The 15,512-nt window shown below is 47.3% G+C and overlaps 1 protein-coding gene across 2 annotated transcripts in view; it reads left to right on the top strand.

Moving 5' to 3' along the window:
- ASMTL (acetylserotonin O-methyltransferase like) overlaps positions 1-12,412 on the top strand; it is a 53,766-nt gene extending 41,354 nt beyond the window's left edge. For both annotated transcript variants that reach the window (XM_045004470.1, XM_045004477.1), the window contains one exon: positions 12,144-12,412. The gene's annotated coding sequence lies outside the window, so the exon portion shown is untranslated. The remainder of the gene's footprint in view (positions 1-12,143) is intronic.
- The last annotated feature ends 3,100 nt before the right edge of the window (positions 12,413-15,512 follow it).

Below are 15,512 nucleotides of genomic sequence, written 5' to 3' on the forward strand. Positions count from 1 at the left end.
CTTAAAGTAGCATTTTTCAGGAACATAAATTACAAAGTTAAGCGAGGAGTTACAGTATTTCTTATATAAATACTAGTGCTCTTCCCTTCTTTCCAACTCCATGCTGATAGAAGGGGAATATAGAAAAGCCAGTTTTTCATTCTGTGATTTTTAATTGGAGGGATAAGTATATATTGTATGTCCAGATTATCAACTAATTTGTCACTCTGGTTTTCCCCTATTTCATATGCTGATTTTTTTTTCTGATAACGCTTCGATAGTGACTTTTTTTCATATAAAACATATTTTGCTAAAGCTGTCATGGAACTCCCCTGCCTGTAAATAAAGCTACTGTTTTTCAACTCTGGGAAGTTGTGAGTTTACTGACTGCAGCAGATTTCCATAGCAATATCGCCACTCACCCAGGATAAAAGAGGAGAGGCTGTACTTACACTCAGCTGCTGACATCAGCAACTTTCAAAGATGCTTTTAGGAAGGGCAAGAGTTGCATAGTTTTGTCTGGTGGAGTTTGTCTTCTCAAGTGCACCATAAATGTCTGTCATTAACATAATTACTTTTCTCTTTGAGCACTTAGCAGGGTAAAGGGGCCCTGATAAGTTAAATTATTAGCGAGGGACATATTTATTACAATATGTTTCAACCATGCAAATTCATCATGAATACCGTATTGTTCCGAGTATAGGCCGCTCCTGATTATAAGCCGCACCCTTAAAGTTTGGTGCTATTTTAAAAAAATTAAATTTTTAACTTTTTTTAACTTAAAGAAAATCTCAGCCGCGGCCGGGACTCAGAGGCCTCTGGGCTGTCTGCCGCGGTGGGGAGCTCAGAGCGCTTTTAATCCCAGCCGCGGCGGGGAATCAGAGCGCTCTGGGCTGCCCGCCGCGGCGGGGAGCCCAGAGCCCTTTAAATCCCAGCCGTGGCGGGGAATCAGAGGGCTCTGGGCTGCCCGCCGCGGCGGGGAGCCCAGAGCCCTTTAAATCCCAGCCGCGGCCGGGACTCAGAGGGCTCTAGGCTGCCCGCCGCGGCGGGGAGCCCAGAGCCCTTTAAATCCCAGCCGCGGCCGGGACTCAGAGGGCTCTAGGCTGCCCGCCGCGGCGGGGAGCCCAGAGCTCTTTAAATCCCAGCCGCGGCGGGGAATCAGAGCGCTCTAGGCTGCCCGCCGCGGCGGGGAGCCCAGAGCCCTTTAAATCCCAGCCGCGGCGGGGAGCCCAGAGCCCTTTAAATCCCAGCCGTGGCGGGGAATCAGAGGGCTCCGGGCTGCCCGCCGCGGCGGGGAGCTCAGAGCGCTTTTAATCCCAGCCGCGGCGGGGAATCAGAGCGCTCTGGGCTGCCCGCCGCGGCGGGGAGCCCAGAGCCCTTTAAATCCCAGCCGTGGCGGGGAATCAGAGGGCTCCGGGCTGCCCGCCGCGGCGGGGAGCCCAGAGCGCTTTTAATCCCAGCCGCGGCGGGGAATCAGAGCGCTCTGGGCTGCCCGCCGCGGCGGGGAGCCCAGAGCCCTTTAAATCCCAGCCGTGGCGGGGAATCAGAGGGCTCCGGGCTGCCCGCCGCGGCGGGCAGCCCGGAGCGCTCTGATTCCCCGCCACGGCTGGGATTGAAAGTATTTTTATTGGTTTTTTTTGGGCAAGATCCCGCTTATAGGCCGCACCCCTAGTTTAAAGACTTAAATTAGGGGAAAAAAGTGCGGCCTATACTCGGGACAATACGGTATTTGTCACCCTCTACTTACCCATGTTTTCCAATAATGATGATTTACCTGTAGCAGTTTCTTGCCCTGAATGAGTAGAATTTGGTAAGGTTGTATATCCAGCTACTGAAAACTAAATAAACTAAAAACAAGTTTCTCTCTGTTTTGGTACCAAAAAAGGTCTCTTTCTACTTTTAATTGATCTGCATTAAAAAAGATAGATGTTTTACTGTTTGATTCTGTCTCACCAAGCATGTGACAGTTTTACAGCTTATGTAAATCAATCATATTCTACCATACTGTCAGATTAGTGTTATGCCCTCTAATTATTGTATACTCACTTATTGTTTGTAAAACTTTTTTATAGAACACTATTGGCTAAAACAAACTCAGTGTCTTAAACTAGAAAAGCACAACATTATATATTTACTCCACATTAGTCCCTTGAGGATAGGTGTCTGCATTAACTTTAGCTTTGCAGAATTAGGTGTGGGGGGAGGGAGCTTACCTTTTGAAAAGTCCATATGAGACATGCATCTGAAGCAGCTGTTGAAACAAATAACATTCTTTGTGAACCGGGACAGCTAAAATCATTTTCGCTAACTGGTTTTGAATGTCTCACAAAGGGTGGCTAATGAGCTGCAGGAGAATGTGCTTTGCTCAACAGCGGGTGTCTGTGTGCTGCTAGCTTGTCTCCAAACTATTTCAGAGAGATTTGCTGACATGCAGGAAAGATCAATGCTGTATGTCTTTCAGAGAGCAGAGAGGAAAGACATTTGCAACGTTTTCACTTGCTGTTGTCAGGCCTATTCCTTCCATTGCCAAGACTCCCACTGAGTTCAGTGGAAGTATAATGTGTGCAAGGAATTCAGGGTTGGGCAGGGCAGGGAGAGGAGTTTATGATCATTTTAAATACTACAAAATTACTGGGAGAGTGATAGACATTCCAAATACTAGATCAGGGATAGGCAACCTATGGCACGGGTGCCGAAGGCGGCATGCGAGCTGATTTTCAGTGGCACTCACATTGCCTGGGTCTTGGCCACTGGTCCAGGGGGCTCTGCATTTTAATTTAATTTTAAATGAAGCTTCCTAAACATTTTAAAAGCCTTATTTACTTTACATACGACAATAGTTTAGTTATGTATTATAGACTTATAGAAAGAGACCTTCTAAGAACGTTAAAATGTATTACTGGCACACAAAACCTTAAATTAGAGTGAATGAATGAAGACTCGGCACACCACTTCTGAAAGGTTGCTGACCCCTGTACTAGATAGACCAATAATCTGATTTTATAAAGGTACAAACATTGATATGCCACTTCCCTGGACAAAATTCATTTCTATTCACTATTGTTATAATGACTGGGTCGTAAAGTTTCCTTATTGAAAAAACTGTCTGACCAATGTTTAAGTCAAGGATAATTTTGAGCTATTAAAATTAATTATCCAAATCTGCATAATCTTTAATGAGGGATTATTTTGTATCATCCAGATGTCTGACCTGTTGCCAATACTAAAGTCCGCTTGTTTGCTACTTGCTGTTTGGTGGTAAGCTGCTTCACAGTAGTAGGAATGCCCATGTTGATATGAGGAACTCCACCCACTGAAATGAATGTAACTGTTTGTGTCTGCGTGTCTGATTTCATATGCATGAGAGGATGTTCATATGAATTCAGTTCACTTATCAGAATTTCATCCAACACGTTTATTTGAATGTGGGATCATTTACGGATGTCTGTATAAATGGCATAGAGGAAGTCCAGTGTAGACAAATTAGATAATGGAATTGTTATGTCTGAGAGACCGAATAGATCACCAAATGAATGTAAAAAGGTGTAAAATATTGGGGATTAAAAGATCAGTAGACGCAGGGAGGGAAATGAGAGAAAAGAGAGCTCAGATGCTTACTCACTGAATGATGAACTGAGAAGAATCCTTGAGGGCTGGAGGGGGATGTCTGGTAAGACAAAGCAGAGTTTAGTTTGGATTCTTTTCCCCCTAACCCAATAGAAAAATGGCAACCCTAGCACGCTCACTACAGATATTAACTACTTTCTGTGCCTGGGACAGCAAAGGGGCTGTGGTGTGGCTCAATCTGAGCCCCAAGTGCAGGAGTTTAGGCAGTGTTGTCTAAAGGCTGTGCCCCCTCATCCCCTTCTTGGATGCCAGTTCAGTTTTGGATCGGTTTGTCGTTGTGCTGGGATGGAGCAGGGGGGCTTCCAGGCTTCTTCATTGCATCCCCTGCTGTCTTTCCACCATGATGGGTTGTTAGGAGAGGCACCACCTCCTCCCTGACATTTCCCATATCTCCAGCGGCGTTATTGGGGATGGAGTTAAGGACTCCATTTCTGAGGCTAAGTGTTGGGGTTGGTCAACTACAGAGCAGGTTTGTGGCTGCAGCCTAGGCAAGCGCCCCCCCCACCCTTTTTGTCCTCCCCCATATACTTTCAAGCCCTGCCTGCTGAGAAGCACTCTAGCAATAGCAGCATCCCTGGCCCACAGAACAGTATCAATGGGCCTAAACCTACTACCATGGAAGTCAATGGGAGTTTTGCCATGTTATACTTGAAGCGAGGATTAAATCGGTTGATGGAGGGAATGGGGGACCCTAGGCAGCAGCAATAACTTCCCTCACTTTTGGAGTACTCCAGCCACCAGGAGCTGAAGACTAGGTTCATGGTTCCAGTTGAGCCCATTTGATGACGAGAAAAAATGAGTACAACATTGCCCTTGCACAGAACCAGCCTATTAAAATAAATGAGGATTATGGGTAATCTGTAACAAAATTAGTTGCCATTCTTAGGCCTGGTCTACACTAGGACTTTAAATCGAATTTAGCAGCGTTAATTCGAACTAACCGCTCAACCATCCACACCAGGAAACCATTTAATTCGAACTAGAGGGCTCTTTAGTTCGAATTTGGTACTCCACCCCGACAGGTGGAGTAACGCTAAATTCGACATGGCTAGTTCGAATTAGGCTAGGTGTGGATGGAAATTGAACTTAGTAGCTCTGGGAGCTATCCCACAGTGCACCACTCTGTTGACGCTCTGGACAGCAGTCCAAGCTTCGATGCTCTGACCAGCCACACAGGAAACGACCCGGGAAAATTTGAATTCCTTTTCCTTTCTGGACAGTTAGAATCTCATTTTGTGGTTGGACATCGGGGCGAGCTCAGCAGCACCGGCAGCAATGCAGAGCTCTCCAGCAGAGGAGTTCATGTAATCTCTGAATAGAAAGAGGGACCCGGCATAGACTGACCGGGAAGTCTTGGATCTGATCGGTGTGTGGGGTGAGGAGTCTGTGCTTTCGGAGCTGCGCTCCAACAAACGGAATGCAAAGACCTACGAGAAGGTCTCCAAAGCCATGATACAGACAGAGGATACAGCCGTCATGCAACGCAGTGCCGCGTGAAAATCAAGGACCCCAGACAAGCCTACCAAAAAATCAAAGCGGCCAACGGACGCTACGGAGCCTGCCACCACTGCCCCACCAGTGATCATGGACTCTGATGATGGGACAGTGTCGACGGACAGTTCCTCGACGATGTTCACGGACGGGGAAGATGAGGAAGGGTTTGTGGAGGACGAGGCAGGCGACAGTGCTTACAACGCTGGTGTCCCCGACAGCCAGGATCTCTTCATCACCGTCACGGAGATCCCCTACCAACCCTCCCCGGCCATGAACCCGGATCCTGAATCAGGGGTAGGAGCAGTCGGTAAGTGCTTTAACAATGTTAACTTTTATTCTTAATATAACAGGAATCTGAAGTGTGTGAAAAGGAGGTCTCTCTATATATTTTGATAGAACAGAAATCCTCCTGGGAGATCTCCACGAAGCTCTCCTGCCGTTAATGGATAAGCATCAGCAGGAGGTTCCTGGGGAGAGCTGCCTTATTGGGTGCTCCGTGATAGCACACTTTTCCGCGTGAGGCTTTCATGCGGTATTCAGGGAGCACTGCCTCCCAGAGCACGGCTGCATAGGTCCGTGGTTCGTGCTAGATTTCACGCAGCATGCGCTCTCTATCTCCTTCAGTGCCCGTCCTCACGGTTATCTCGCTCGGAGACTCCTGCATCTAAGTAGGGGAATTACTGTAATGTTACGCCTGGTCCAAAGTATTTTTAAAATATCTCCGGACAGACGGCATAGCACAGACTCAGCACGCATGACGAGCGTAACGGAAAGCCAAAGAATCAAATGGACGCTCATGGAGGGAGGGGGGGGAACGAGGACGCAAGGTATCCCACAGTTCCTGCTGTCTCCGAAAAGCATTTGCATTCTTGGCTGAGCTCCAAATGCTTCTAGGGTCAAACACAGTGTCCGCGGTGGGTCGGGGCATAGCTCGGCAATTTACGCACCCCCCCGACCCCCAGAAGTTAAAGGGAAAACAATCCTCTGACTCTTTTACATGTCACCGTATCTGTACTGAATGCTGCAGATAGACGCGCTGCTGCAGCACTCAACAACAACATCCTTCCTCCCACCCCGCCATGGGTGGCTGATGGTACAATAGGACTGCTACCCGTCCTCATCATCAGCCTATTGGCACATGGGGCAGTGCAAAAGGACTGGTAACCATACCAACTTGCTTGGGACAGGTCGATCAAGGTCGCCTGGTCCTAATTTTTCATGGTAGATGGTGCAGTATGGCTGGTAACCATCCTCATCATTGCAACAGGGGGCTGAGCTCCATCAGCCCCCACCCTTCATTGTAAAGAAAAGATTCAATTGCCCCTGGACTAGCAGAGGGATGATTGGCTCCCTCCTCCACACCCCTTAATGTCCTCTCTGGACTATCATTGCAGCTGGAGGCTTCCTTCCACTCATTTCTCACAAACGACTACCTGTGTCTTATTCATGCATTCTATATTACTTCATCACACAAGTGGGGGGACAATGGTATTGGAACCCAGGAAGGCTGGGGGAAGAACGGAATGAACAGCTGGGGTTGTTTCAGGAGCACACCCTGTGAATAGCATTCAGCTCAAAATTTATGCATGATTGGCCAGAGAGCAGCTGTGCTCTCTGGTTCTATGATACAGTGGTTCTCTAGTACAGTTGCCCATATTCTAGGCAGGACTGATTCTATTTTTAGATACCCAAAAAGGATGGATTGACTCGGGGAGTCATTCCCAAATTTTGCTTTTGCGCCCCTGGCTGATCGGCCAGGGGCACTTATGACAGCACCAAATGGCGCAGTGCAAAAAGGACAGGTAACCATGACCATCTTATTACCGTCTTCTTACCAGTTCATGGTATGGTAGACGGTACAGTATGCCTGGTAACCATTGCTGCTGTCATGCAAAAGCAAAAGCATGCTGCTGTGTAGCGCTGCTGGTCCGCCTCTGTCAGCGGCATCTAGTACACATACGGTGACATACACAAAAGGCAAAATAGGGTCCATTGTTGCCACGCTATGGCGTGTGCCAGGGCATTTCATGGAAAACGTGCACGAAATGATTGTCTGCCGTTGCTTTCCCGGAGGAAGGAATGACTGGCGACATTTACCCAGAATCCACCGCGCAAATGATTTGTGCAACAGCAGGCACAGGGGTCTCAACAAAAAATTCACAGAGACAGCCTAGACTCAGTTAATTGTTCGCAAAAAAGTATCTTTGCAAGGAATTCACTAACTGTTTCCCATCTCACAGCTTCCACTGTCTCCAGACCTTCCACAGCATCCCCCTCGCAGAAGCTGGCGAAGATTAGGCGGCGAAAGAAAAAGACAAGGGACACGATTTTCGATGAATGTGTGGGCTGCTACCTAGCCGAGGCGGACCAGCAGAGGCAGTGGAGGGAGAAAGTCTCTCTGTACCAGCGCTCACACAGCGAATGGGAGGAGAGGTGGCGTGAGGAACACAAGCAGGCGACTCAAGCAATGCTTGTACTAGTGAGGGAGCAAACGGACACGCTCCGGCGACTTGTGTATGTTCTGCAGGACCGCTGCAGGACAGAGCCCCCGGCAGTATCTCTGCAACCGCCCTCCCCCGCCACAAAGTCACATACCCCCCTCACCCTAAATAACCAGGAGGATGCCCGCCCTGGGCCGTGAATACTGTCACTGCACCCCAGCAGAGTGCTCAAGTAACCAAAAGCTCTCATACCCTACGTTTGCATAAGTCCTTCCCTTCCGGACTCAAACAAGTCCCAATCCCAGTCCCATCCCATAACTGTGTACTTAAGTAATAAAAATACTTTGCTGTTAAGTACTGTTTCCGTCATGTTTTTTCACTGAAGACTGTGTTTGAATGGGGTGCGTGGGGAAGTGCGTTGCTAATTGCATAGGACAGGCACCTTTCCCAGGGTACAGACACGGGGGCCGGATCAGCAGCGGGTCACACACACAGTGCAGTCAGTAGGCACCGTGGTCGGTATGGGAGGTGGTTTCCAGGTTCTGTGTGGGCGGTGGGGATGTGACTTTTTAGCGGGGGAGGGCGGTTACAGATCTTATACAGCGGTCCTTGTCCTGGGCCGCTGAGTCACGCAGCAGAGGAATCTGTATCCGTCCTCCTCCGCCACAAGGCCACATAGCCCCCCGCACACAGAATCCCAAAAAGGAGGGATGGCAGGCTCCGTTGAAACAAGCAGTCCGGCAATGCGGACCGCTGTAGGAGCAGGAGCCTGTCATTCCTTGAGTTTAGAGGCGGTCTTTACATCAGCGCACACCCTACCCACCACAGTCTGCGTTCCAGTTTCAACCCTTTAACGAAAAGTCATGAATAAAGAAACCTCTCCTCAGTAAGAGTGTGACATGTATTTTATTTTTATACGTGTCTTGGAAGTGGGGGAAACGGGGAGAACGGGGTATTGAACCGAAGAGGAGAGTCAACAGTAACTGGGTAAAGAAACAGGGGCAGGTTCAGCTTCTCTGTAAAGAAACTGAACAGTCACAGGTCTCGCTGCTCGCTGGTATTTGAAGAGTTCCTTGTCGCTGTCCCAGGCGCCTGTATAGAGCTTCATGAGCAAGTGCATTAGCGGGCAGGCTGGGTCACCGAGGATCACTATAGGCAAATGCACATCCACAACAGTTATTTCGTGGTACGGGAAGAAACTACCTTCCAGCAGGCGTCTGAGCAGCCCACAGTTCCTGAGAACACACGCATCAGGAACCTTGCCCGGCCATCCGACGTTCATGTTGGTAAAACGTCCTCTATGGTCCCCCAGTGCTTGCAGAACCATTGAAAAGTAGCCCAATTTCTCAGCAGCTGAATGTGGAAGAGGTGGACGATAAAGTGCGAGGAGGAGAAAACGGCAAGGATCGCAGCGGGCTCCATGCTTGCAGTGCTGTGGTGCCCGCGCTGTCACTGACCAGAAAAGTGCACGAACAGATTGCCCGCAGGCGCTTTCAGGGAGGGAGGGAGTGAGGGCGTGATTGACGGTTCAATGACGACAGTTACCCAAAACCACCCTCGACACATTTTTTCCCCCAGCAGGCATTGGGGGCTCTACCCAGCATTCCAATGGGCTGCGGGAACTGTGGGATAGCTTCCCACAGTGCACCGCTTCCAAAGTCGACGCTGGCCCCGTGAATGTGGACTCAGAAATTCGAATTAGTGTATTTAGTATGGATACACAAATTCGACTTCATAAGGTCGAATCCACAAATTCGAACTAAGTTGATTCGAAATAGTCTTGTAGTGTAGACAAGGCCTTAGAAAGAGAACATAATCTGCAGTGGCCCTGACACACAGGTCGTCATCTGCTTTAACTTGAAGCATTTATATTGTGCAACACCAGACTTACCTTTTTTTCTTTCCCCCACTCCCTGCCCTTCCATTGCAGTCACTGTGTAATACATGGGCCCATTGCTATTTTCCCATGTTCTTATGCTATTCTAAATGGAAACCCTTGTGTATTATTGCTGCCTTGCTGCAAGAAGTTTTAAAATTAATTTTTATAGGGCTGTCCTATGTTTCTACCTCTGATTTCTCTCTGCAGCTTTCCAAACATACAATGCCTGATTCACTGCTGCGTTGCTCCTGTTTTATAGCAATGTAACTTCATTAATTTCATTTGAGTTACACTGGTGTAGAATTGGGCTAATGCAAAGACCATTACAATCATTTCCTCCTGACCTTCTGCTAAGAGATCAAAGAGTCTCATTTAGTATTTTCCGCTGCTATAAGGATAAGGGTGACAAACCTTGAACCCAAGTTAAGCCTTGAACCCTATCTAAGCCTTTCTCGAGAAGGATCTTCGTTCCTACTGTAAAATACTCCTTACCTGTAGTTTTGTTTTTTTCTTTTCTATGCTAATCATAACTTGCTCTCTGTAGGTATATGGGCATCTTTCCCAGACTGGCAGGGTTTGATTCCTCTGCATATGTTTTGTCCACGTTGTGTTCATGGCATTCAGATGTCCCCAGTGTTTGAGTGATTTGCTGTAGGATATTAGTTGCCTTGCTATTCATGGTTTCCTTGCAAAGTGTCCAGGAGGCCCCTTCAGCTGTTTTAATACAAGGCTGGCTCAGTGGCCTAGAAGTGCCAGCCTTGCTTTGCTCCACATAGCAACCCTTGCAGTGTGATCAGGAGCAGCAGTTCTGCCTGTGCAGGTGGAGGACAGTTGCTGGGATGGGAGGGAAAAACATTCTAATACAGAATCTGTATGTATTCTGGCTGTATGTCCAAATGAGCACTCACGTATTTCAGAAGGTGTAAATCTGCCTCAGTTATATACAGCTAAATTCTCTGCTGGTGAGAATTTGGTATGCTCTATGTACACTCTGTAAGGCAGGGTTTGGGACAGGGCTTTATCCATTCTCAGCCAAAAGGAATTGCATGTCTTCAGCTAATTTATTGTATTATTTATTGAACTCCAGCAGCAAGCTCAACCCCTGACAGAAAGGGGATTGGGTCCCCTAAATGTATACATCAGAGCCCTGGGCTATATGCCTCTCAAAGCTTCTCACCTGCCAGTAGGAGCCATACTGTCATGAGTGCCTCTGAGGTAATCGTCGCAAGGGGCAGAACATAGATATGGGATTCGATTCACTGTTGTCCTGCACCTTGTGCAGGCATTTATATCAGTACAAAATGAGTGTAAAATGTTACCTGTTGGTCTGATTTGTTAGCATTTTACACCCACTTTGCACTGATGTAAATGACTGCCCAGGGCAATGGAGAAGAGCAAGTACAATAATGTTCATTTGGTCAGCATTATCTTACTCTGATATTCCCTACTGGGTGGAAGAGGCAGGAAGATGCACTGGAAAATAGCATCACCATAGTCTCTTCCCTCTATTCTCATACCTGGGCCTTCCTCGTCGCAAAGAACTCTATCCCCGCGGAAGAGTTGTGGCGGGGCTTCTGTAGGATTATCACTTTCTATGTTTGGACAGTGCCTAGCACAATGCTCCCTGTAACAGGGCGGTACTCACCCCTGCGGCGCCTCCTGCTGGTGACTCATGGAATTAGCTCCGTCCAGCGCCGGAGCGCCCTCTGCAGGCCAGTGATCCACCTGTTCGTCTGGCCCCCGTGTCCCTCCCTGGACCCGGTGCCCCTTTCTCTGGGGTGCTGCCCCCTGGCAATAACCCCCGTCTCTCTGGATCTCCCCTCCTTAGGTAACCCTCACCCTCTATCTCTACCTTGCCTCAGTGTATGGCTACTGCCAGTCATTGTCTAGCCCCACACTCTGGGGCAGACTGCAGTCTCAGCCAACTCATCCCTGGCAAGGAGGGTTTGGACCTGCTGCTTTGTCCTACCCCTGGGCTGCCCTCTGCAACCCACAGTACCTATCAGCCCACTCCTAGGCCGCAGCCTGGGGCTTTCTAGGCTGGAGCTCCCCGGCTCCTCAGCCTTCCCCAGCCCTGCTGCACTCAGGTACCTGGTCTCTCTTTCCCAGCAACTAGGCCCATCTCTCTCTGAAGGCAGAAGAGAGACTGTCTGGGCTCCTAGCTTCCCTGCCTTTTATAAGGCCCTGCTCCTCAGTTTGGGGCGTGGCCCCCAGCTGCAGCCACTTCCCCAATCAGCTCAGCTCTGTCAGGCCACTTTTAACCCCTTAAAACCCCGGAGCAGGGTCCACCCTGCTACACTCCCCCATCCTTAGTCCTCCAGTTGTCCTCTGAAGATTACTGCAATATAAATGTAAACAACAGGTTTAAGAGAAGATATGGACAGTGAGTGACACTGAAGTGGCCTTACCCCTATTTCTTCCGCACAAACACACCCCACCCTAGGTCCACCAGATCTGAGTCCCCCTCTCACAGAAACTGAGCTGATCTAGCCCATAGTAGTTGTCCCCTGCATCTTGTGAAAGGAAGTGAAATTGTTTTCTCTACAAGGAGCTAATGTATACAGTATGTATATAGTGATTTTGGTCTAGTAACTTGAGAGTACATCTGAAATGCAAAATTAGACCACTAGTATTATAACTTATGCATTTTATATGGCAGATGTAATTTTTTTAAATCTGATCGTAGATTAGTATTATGGTATTTTTTGTTTGTTTTAAATTAGGTTGTGGCATTTTGCGGGCTGAAATGGTGTTGGATGATGAGAAGAAAAGAAGGAGCACAGGTTTACTGCAGTCCTTGAACATGCTTGTCCAGAAAGAGGGAAAGGAGAGGAATGGCTCCAAATATAGATGTTTACTGGACCATCATGGCTTCACAAATGTAGAAATTAAACTGACAAGAACTGTGTTAGATGTTGTCTTCTGCATTAAGAAATAAAGAAATTGTATTTGGCAATAAAAACCAGAACTCATCAGCAATCACATCTGATTTTTATTATAGGATTGGTTTCCCATCAGCAGCTTATGAAAGAGATATGTGACTTTGGGAGCTTTCTGAAACTACTTCAATAATTGAGAGAGATTATATGTATTCCTAAATGTAAGTAAAATGCCAGAAGCTACTCTCTCCACTTGGCAGCAGTAATGCTCTGGCTGCATTGAATTGCTAGTACTTTTTAAAGTTACCCCATAATCAGAAGACACATCAACAGTCGTACAATAATTTTGGCATTGCTAATGAACTACTTTGTTTCTTGTGTTGTGGGTATGTAGGCTCCTGGCCTTATTTCTAGACCAGAACATGCTGCCATTCCCCACCAACTCTCTCCCTTGGATGTTAGTGCAGCTCTCCATGTTCTTCAAGTCCTTGCTTGTGTTGATTCCATTCTAGGTGTTTGCGCCCACGTGCACAGTCATCAGAGATTTTTTGCTTTAGCAGTATCCATAGGGTCAGCAGTGGCACCCTCTGGAGTTCCATGCACATGCATCAGTCTATTAGGCACCGCTGGCTATACGCCCTGTCAGTTTCTTCTTACCGCCTGTGACGATTGGTCAAAGCGCTTTCTCTTGCATCGCAAGAGTGTTAACGCTTCTTAAGAGCTCATTGTCTGTCTTTGTATATAGTTCTTGGGTATTTACAAAAAGAACGAGTCCTTGTGGCACCTTAGAGACTAACAAATGTATTTGGGCATAAGCTTTCGCGGGCTAAACCCCACTTCATCAGATACATGCATGGAAAATACAGTAGGAAGATATATGTATACAGAGAACATGAAAAAATGGGGATTGCTATACCAACTCTAATGAGACTAATCAATAAAGGTAGGCTATTATCAGCAGGAGAAAACTTTTGTAGTGATGATCAGGATGGCCCATTTCAAACAGTTGACAAGATGTGAGTAACAGTAGGGGAAAAATTAGCATGGGGAAGTAGTTTTTACTTTGTGTAATGACCCATCCACTCCCAGTCTTTATTCAAGCCTAATTTAATGGTGTCCAGTTTGCAAATTAATTCCAATTCTGCAGTTTCTCATATTTAGGTATTTAGTTAGCCATTAAGTGTTAGTTATTTCCTCATCCTGAAAGCAAAAGGGGGTCTGCGACCTGTGTTCCATCCAAGGTGCGTGCCTGGATGGCTGCATAAGAGTACATCGAGGGCCGTGCAGCTAATTAGTGGAGCTGTGTCTGGCTACTGCCGGTTTGTAAATAGTGCCCTTGCTTTGGGTGGAGCGGGGCCGCCCCTGCCAAGCCATGCCGCATTGCCCCTGGCTGGCCCCTTGCTCTGGGGACTGACCTCCCTGCACCATGCTCCACTGCCTCCATGGGGACACACTAATATGTTTTGCGCCAGGCCCACAAAAGGTTAATCTGGCCCTGCACTCCAGCACTGGTTCAGTCTGTGTTCAGACTGGTTCAGCCTTCCAGGGCCACCCTATTACAGCTGCCGCTCCGCCTAGATCTGCTGTCCCAGAACCACAGTAGTCATCTGCATCAGAACCTGGCAACGCTGCACCTGATGGCTTGGCTACTGCATGGTTAAACGTGGAGGAGCAGGAGTGCTGGCCAGCGTCCAACGGGTTCTGTTGGGCAGCAGAAAACCCTCCACCACAGCGACCTACCAGGCCAAATGGAAGCGGTTTACATGCTAGACCTTGGCTAAAGGTATTTGGCCCGAGAAGGCCTCGCTGCAGTTAATCATGGACTACCTTCTGCATCTCGAGGTCCAAGGCCTGCAAATCCAAGGCTATGATGGCTCCTCCTTTATCAGTGTTATCTTGGGAACATCTCAAATCCACCATCACCACCATCCCCCTCCCCATTTAACAAGAACCCACTTAGCCATTATTTCCCTAATTCTCTCCAAAAACATAACATGCCAGTTCTGTACATATTCCCCGTTGCTCCCAAAGCCTTCCATGAACCTAAACTTTATCCCACCTCCAAATATGCCAGTGTAACAGGTAAAGGAAGGTCACATAGTGAATCTTAGGTCTTCAAAGTGGGGAGGTGGAGGCAATCAGGCTATCAAAGACACCCCCCCCCCCCAAATGACTTGAACCAACACTGGGAGAGGAGTAAAGAAGGTGCAGAAATACAGGCGAAAGAGATCCCAGGGTCAGAAGTGAAAGGGGGAGAATGAGAATGATAAAAAGTATGACAAAATGGGAAAAGGAAAAAGAAAAAAATAAAGATAAAAAAAGGGAATAAGAAAGTGATAGCTCTAGAGACAAATATACTGAAACAGTGAAGGGTGAAAAATATATAGAAACATGCTGATAAAAAACATTAAATGGTATGACCTTTGTAAGGTTTGCAGGAGGTTGGAGCCCCAATCTGATGCATCTGATCTCCTAAGGTGCACAGAACAGGACATTCAGTTGTGTCTAGCTAAACAGTTCCAAATCATAGAATTGACATATGCTATTCTCCAATTTTTACAAGTCAGCACAACTTTTAAGTCCTAGAAATTGAAGTTGTTTAAATATGTATTCCCCCCACCATATTTTCATTTTAAAAACCTAATAAATTCCATACAAAACATCATATTAGAAGACAAAGTTGCATGCTTAAGCATCAGAGTGGGGTTTTGTTTTCCTTTTTTCAGTCGGGAAGAAGGGTTGGGTGGAAAATGCCCAATTTGATGAAACCAAAACTTTTCATGGGTATGTATCAGTTTCAATTAAATTTTCACTGGAAAAGGGTTCATTGTCCAGGATGAACTTTCTAGTTAAAGTATGTGTAGGTTCCCTGAGGGGGGTCACAAGGTTATTACAGGGGGGGTCGTGAGCTGTCAGCCCCCAACCCAGACCCTGCTTTGCATCCAGCATTTATAATGTTGTTAAATATATTTAAACATGTTTTTAATTTATAATGGGGGTCACATTCAGAGGCTTGCTATGTGAAAGGGGTCACCAGTACAAAAGTTTGAGAATCACTGCAATATCCTAATTGTTAGGGGATTTAGCTCTGAAGTACAAGATGCAGGTTCAGCTCCCAGCTCTCCCTGAAAAAGGTTGCATGTGCCAACCTTGTGCATGTGTATTGATCCAGCAGCAATTAGATCTGTATGGGCACTGGAGTCTGCTCCTGTG

The sequence above is a fragment of the Mauremys mutica genome, chromosome 1 (genome assembly GCF_020497125.1).
Source record: "Mauremys mutica isolate MM-2020 ecotype Southern chromosome 1, ASM2049712v1, whole genome shotgun sequence".
Lineage (NCBI taxonomy): Eukaryota > Metazoa > Chordata > Testudines > Geoemydidae > Mauremys > Mauremys mutica.